General features: G+C 41.3%; 1 non-coding gene across 1 annotated transcript; it reads left to right on the forward strand.

Moving 5' to 3' along the window:
- The first annotated feature begins 3,421 nt into the window (after positions 1-3,421).
- LOC149845513 (small nucleolar RNA R71) lies at positions 3,422-3,527 on the forward strand. The gene has a single exon (XR_016430702.1). It is a non-coding gene; the product is annotated as a small nucleolar RNA R71 (small nucleolar RNA).
- The last annotated feature ends 2,478 nt before the right edge of the window (positions 3,528-6,005 follow it).

A 6,005-nucleotide genomic window follows, 5' to 3' on the forward strand; every position in this document is an offset into this window, starting at 1 on the left:
TGCAGAATGGTCAGAATAGACAACCACCTTTGAACCGAGTAAATAGGACCTGAATTTATCCAATGCAAAAACTACCGCAAGTAGCTCCTTCTCTGTCGTAGTATAATTCATCTGAGCATCAGACAGAGTTCTACTCGCATAGTAGATCACATAGGGCTTCCTATCAATGTGTTGTCCTAAAATGGCCCCCATAGCGTAATCAGATGCATCGCACATAATCTCAAATGGGAGAGTCCAATCTGGAGGTCTCAATATAGGTGCAGTAATCAAGGCCTCTTTGAGAATCTCAAAGGCCTTCATACAATCTTCACCGAAAACAAAGGGCTGGTCTTTCTCCAATAAAGTGCAGAGCGGTCGAGAGATTTTGCTGAAATCTTTTATGAACCGCCTGTAAAAACCCGCATGCCCTAAAAATGATCGAATCTGCCTCACAGAGGTGGGTGGAGTCAAACGGGAAATGGATTCCACCTTCGCTCTGTCAACCTCAATACCACGCTTGGACACAATATGTCCTAGCACAATCCCCTCCTGCACCATAAAATGGCTCTTTTCCCAACTTAGGACGAGATTGGTCTCCGCACACCTACTCAGTACTCGAGTAAGTTTTTGGAGGCAATCTTCAAAAGAAGAGCCATACACTGAAAAGTCGTCCATAAAAACTTCCATCACATCATCAATCATGTTTGAGAAGATAGCAAGCATGCACCTCTGAAAAGTAGCCGGGGCATTACAGAGCCCAAACGGCATACGTCTAAATGCGAAGGTGCCATAAGGACATGTAAACGTGGTCTTCTCCTGGTCATCAGGATGGACAACTTCCTGATTATATCCTGAATATCCATCTAGAAAGCAGTAGTAGCTCTGCCCTGCGAGTCTCTCTAAGATCTGATCAATGAATGGCAATGGGAAATGATCTTTCCTAGTTGCCACATTCAGCTTCCTATAATCGATGCAGACTCGCCATCCTGTAGTTGTCCTCATCGGAATTCTCTCACCCTTCTCGTTCTCAACCACAGTGAGTCCTGACTTCTTTGGCACAACCTGAATCGGACTGACCCACTGGCTATCAGAAATAGGGTAAATGATTCCGGCATCCAACCACTTCACTACCTCTTTCTTCACCACTTCCTTCATGTTGGGATTTAGCCTTCTCTGCATATCCCTAAATGGCTTGACTTCCTCATCACAATGGATCCTATGCATGCAGAATGAAGGATCAATCCCCTTCAGATCAGCAACTCCCCAGCCAATCGCTGCCTTGTGCTCTCGAAGAATAATCAACAATTTCTGTTCCTGCTCCTCAGTGAGCAAGGACGAGATGATCACAGGCAGAGTCTCCTCATCTCCGAGGTATGCATACTTGAGTGAATCCGGTAAGGGTTTCAGCTCAAGTTTCGGAGGCGACTCGATCGATGATTTGGCGGGGATCTCTGCAAGTGGTGGAAGAGGCTCCCTGACAGCTCCCCAAGGTAGTCTCTCAGACGACACTCTAGACACATCTACACTATCTACACCGCTATTCTTCTCTATATGGTACAAATCTAAAGAATCCTCAGTAAGGTACAACTCAGGCTGCTCCTCCACTAACTCCTGTGCAATGTCTACATGAAAGCAGTTCATGTCTCCTGCTGGTCCCATCGCGACATTGAAAATATTCAGCTTGACCTTTCGATTGCCGAATGAGAGATCCATGGCTCCAATTCTGCAGTTGATACACGCATTGGCAGTTGCCAAGAATGGTCTACCTAAAATAATCGGAGTCTGGTGCTGGCTATCCACTCCTTCCATATCAAGAATAATGAAATCGACTGGAAAATAAAAGTCATCCACCTTAACTAGCACGTCCTCCAAGACACCTCTCGGTACCTTGACGGAACGATCTGCCAGCTGCAGTGTAATCGGAGTCGATCTCATCTCTCCTAACCCAAAAGAATCAAAGAAATATCCAGGCAGAATGTTCACGCTTGCTCCAAGATCGAGCAATGCGCGTTCTATCCGGATGTTCCCTATAGTACACGCAATGATAGGGGCTCTAGGGTCCTTGAGCTTTGGTGGTGTTTGATGCTGAAGTACTGAACTCACCTGCTCGGTCAAATGGACCCTGTTAGGAACTCTCTCTCTAGATTTACGCTTCTGCGTACATAGTTCCTTCAGGAATTTGGCATAAGCCGGCACCTGCTGAATCGCATCGAGCAAAGGTAGGTTGATCTGCACATGCTTGAAGATGTCAAGCATGTCCTGGATCTTCGCACCTTGTTTCCCTCTATAACCAGGAGACTCTAATGCTTTGGGATAGGGTGGTGGGGGAATATACTCTGCTGGCTCCTCCTCTTTGTGAGAAGGCTCACTCCTATCCTTCTTCTTTTCTGAGGATGAAGATAAAGATGATGATGAAGATGATGATGGGGATGGGGATGATGGCTGAGCCAACGTAGGTGAAACAATGGTCTCTGGCTCCTCTATCCTCTCTCTACTCTCTCGCTCTCTGCTCTCGACGTGATACTCAAGTCCACTCCTCAAGGCCATAACTGATTTAGCCTGCTGCTGTGTCTCGGTATGAAATAGGCCTCCAGTCATCTGGTCCTTACCCTTCGGGTTCATGACAGCCTGACTCGGCAATGTACCCTCGGGTCTCCTACTAATAGCCTCAGCTAACTGTCCCATTTGCGACTCTAACTTCGCAATGGACTGCGTATGCGAGCTTAAAATCTGGCTACACTTCTCAAAGGCGTTCTGATTAGAGGTTTTCACCTCTTGGAATGCCTGGAGAAGTCTCTCCTTAAAAGATGTCTTCGGGGCAGACTCCTGCTGAATCGGGGGAGTGACAGAAGAAGAAGAAGACTGAGAATAGTTCGGTCTTTGAAATGACTGAGTAAAAGATGGCTGCCGAACTGGCTGAGAAGAAGTAGGCATCTGCATGGAAGACTGCGGATTCTTCCATGAGAAATTGGGATGGTTACGCCAACCCGGATTATATGTCGATGAAAACGGATTATTCGGCGGTCTGACGTAACCCTGAGCTGCCTGAACTTGTTCTTGAACAAATTCAGGGTACTGAGCTGCCGAAGGGCACTCAGTGATCTCATGTGCCGGACTAGCACAAAGAGTACACACTTGCTGCGTAGTGGATGGTCCTGAGAGAAGCTGGTCCAGCTTCTGAGCAATCATGTCTACCTTGCACTGTAGTGCAGTAGATGGACCAATCTCAAGAACACCAGCTTTCTTCTGAATGCTGGGTGTGGCTCTATCAGAATGAGAGCTCGAAGCATGGTGGAGTGAATTCTCGGCCAATGTATCAAATAGCCTCCATGCTTCGTCCTCGCTCTTCAGAATGAGTGTCCCTCCACATGAAGAGTCGATCATCTGACGATTCTTGTCAGACAATCCATCATAGAAGCTCTGCACCAGTTGCCATTTTGGCACTTGATGATGGGGACATTTCCTGAGGAGATCCTTCATTCTCTCCCAGGTCTCATGAAAGCGCTCACCATCTAGCTCTGAAAAGCTAGTGATGGCTCTACGATATTGGTTCGTACGACCAATGGGAAAATATTTCCGAAGAAACTCCTGTTGCAATTGATCCCATGACTCTATTTCTACAGAATCTAAGGACTTTAGCCAATACTTGGCTTTGTCCTTCAATGAAAAGGGGAATAGAGTCAACCTTAAAGCATCATCATCAAAATTCTGTATCTTAACAGTAGAACAGATTTCGAGGAATTCATCTAAATGTCGGTAGGGATCCTCATGACTAAGGCCATAAAAGGATGGAAGCAACTAAATAATGCTGGCCTTAATCTCATAATGCGGCGCTCCTACATCGGGTCTCCGAATGCAGGATGCCTGAACACAGTCTGTGGGAATGAAGTATTCCCGCAGAGGGCGTGAAAGAACTGGGGGTGGAGGTGGAGGATCCATGTCAGCCATTGTTGTCGAACTTCGATGAGAATGTAAAATTCTCTCTGGGTTGTCAACAAATGGGTGTAATGGGGTTCCTAGACCTCGTCGACCCTGCATACACTGGTACTAAGACCAGATGTAAGCAAACGACCTAAATCTAAAAAAAAAATTAACTAACACAGGTATTAAAATGACAATAACACAAAATAAACAACTACTAAACAAATATGCTAAACTAATTATGTCAGAATGATCTAACTAAGTAAATGAAATAACAAATTAAACTACTCTAAAGTACTGAAAAGATAAATACAGGAAATCACAAACTAAGTTTTTCTAAAACCCACCTGTCTAATCGCTCCTTGCAGAATGAATTTCAAGTGAATTCTAGAAAGAACAGAACGTGAATCCTATATTTACTAACTATGTTAATCCTATATTCACTTACTAATCCTACTAACTAAAAATAAAACAACTAATTAGCTAACTAAACAAATTAATAAATCAAACTCTAAGAAATAAAGTAATTAATTCGCCGTTCCCCGGCAACGGCGCCAAAACTTGGTTGATATTTTGAAATGCTCTTTTTAAAACCATTATTTTCAATAAAACTTTGGAAAATCGTCAACAAAAAATATAAAAACCGACTTTCCACAAAGTGGTAAGTACGGGTCGAATCCTCAGGGAACAGGAATTAAACACAATATTTCTAGAAAATTTAATTTATTAATGACAAATGTCAATCTACAATTATAAAGTTAATACAATTACAAATAATCACTAAAAGAAAAGTAAATAAGCACTCAGTCTTCTGCTCCACACCAAGGGTATTTCCGTCTTTTCGCCAATTAGAGAATCTTCTCACTTAGACAATAACCCTGGAAACTAATATGTTTTTCAACCTAAAAATGCAGAAAAATACAAAGTTAGTATTCTATTCTAATAATGCAAACAATAACTAAAACTAATTCTACTTTTACGAAAATAATAAAACAAATGCTATTTATCAAACAAAAATTAAATAAAATACTAAATTAATTCTAAAATTAACCAAATTAATTCTACTAATGCTGAATGATGATTATACAACTCCTAAAATGCAGAAACTACTGAAAACAAGTCTAAATTGCCGAAACTAAGAAAATTACGAAACTGCCCCTAACTAGTGTAAAATAGCATTCTGACAGGTTATCGGAAAACCACTGTTTGACATGGCAAACGCGGTCCGATTTTCCTAAAATTTGTTCTGTTCTGCAACTGACAGATTAAACAAACTGACAGTTTTTACATAATTGAAAAACAGTATCTGGAACTCCAGATATAAGTGTTTCAAATCTGGGAAAAATCAGGATATCGCAAGTCCTGTAATTTGAAATCCAGAAAAAGCGGTTTTCGCAAAACGCTTAAAAATCAGACCAAATCAACTCCGAATGAGCTGAAATTTAGTCTGCAGTTAAATAACACGTCAATAAAGTGAATAGAAGAAAAAAATTTTGTAAAACACAGAGTTTTTGCATAGAAAATAATGCTAATGTGACAGGGCAAAAATCTGGTTTTTATTTGAGTGCACTATTCACTTTAAGAATCTATTTTAACACTCTAAAAGACAAATCAAACCTAATGCAATCTAAATGACACTGTATAACAGTGTATATGCAGATGACTATTACGAATATGCTAAATATACGACGAGCAAAACACGATAAGCAAAGTATGACTAGAACTACGTTAAATAACAATGCAAATGCAACTATGCTAATCAATAAAATGCAATATGCCTACTAAGTTAACAAATATCTAACTATCATTCAAATCATCACAAAGCACATTTCACACAAACTAAACAAATACGATATACACACACATACTTCTACACTACAACTAAAGTAGATAAATAAACTAATTAGTATAAAAATCAAAATAAATAATACTAAATGAAATTAATTCACTAAAGAACGAAGGTTAGGGTTAGGGCTCACTCTATTGACTCAACTAGGCTCGGTTTTGACTTAGATAGGTTCGGGTTGGTTTGGGGAGAACTCGGTTTGGATTAGGTAGGTTCGAACTATGTTTGACTCGACTCGACTAGTATGGACTTGGTTTAG

This window comes from Nuphar pumila, chromosome 2 (assembly GCF_984573655.1).
Source record: "Nuphar pumila chromosome 2, dmNupPumi1.hap1.1, whole genome shotgun sequence".
Classification (NCBI taxonomy): Eukaryota; Viridiplantae; Streptophyta; class Magnoliopsida; order Nymphaeales; family Nymphaeaceae; genus Nuphar; species Nuphar pumila.